Below are 699 nucleotides of genomic sequence, written 5' to 3'. Positions count from 1 at the left end.
TTTTATTTTTCTGAAAAAAAAATGGGGTCTTTCAAGAAAGATAATAGTGGTGTTCCCTTTTAAAAGTAGGAGAGCAGATACACCCCTGGAGTAAACCCAGCCTGCGTGGATGAAATTGTTCTTGGGTTTTCTGTAGAACACTTCATAGTTCAGAGGTGGTGGTGGTGGCGGGGATTCCCCAGAGGGAATTATCCTTGGAAATAAATATGTATTATTAACCTCACTGCCAGTTTCTATATTAACATCCGTCTTCACAGTATGCAGTTTGAAGTTCTCTGTGCTATACCTGAATGCTCTCTGTTTTTAAACTGCCTCTCATGGGACTGTGATTCATTCCGTATTCCTTTCTCCCACATGATTGTATATAAATAAATAGAATCTGAGGAAAATACGAAACTGCAATAAAGAAATGAACCTTCCCTCAAGAATAATTTCTCTTTCCTGCTGTGTCCCTTTTCACCTGCTGTTTCTTCACAATCCTCGTAGTCTTTTGTTATTCTGATAAACCTACTAATACTGAGGAGCCAGCGTAATTGCCACCCATCCCTTGAGATAAGCGAGAGAGATGGGTAAGCAGATGCCAAAGTCTCCAAACAAAGGTGAGTACAAAGCTATGCAGAACACTGGTGATTTATAAAGGAGGCATTTGCATTATCGAGTACCCTTTGGGGAAACGGTTATGCAGAGAATTAACAGTTT

The sequence above is a fragment of the Falco naumanni genome, chromosome 5, assembly GCF_017639655.2.
Source record: "Falco naumanni isolate bFalNau1 chromosome 5, bFalNau1.pat, whole genome shotgun sequence".
NCBI lineage: Eukaryota > Metazoa > Chordata > Aves > Falconiformes > Falconidae > Falco > Falco naumanni.
The sequence above is the reverse complement of the archived record's forward strand: the minus strand, read 5'-3'. Positions refer to the sequence as shown.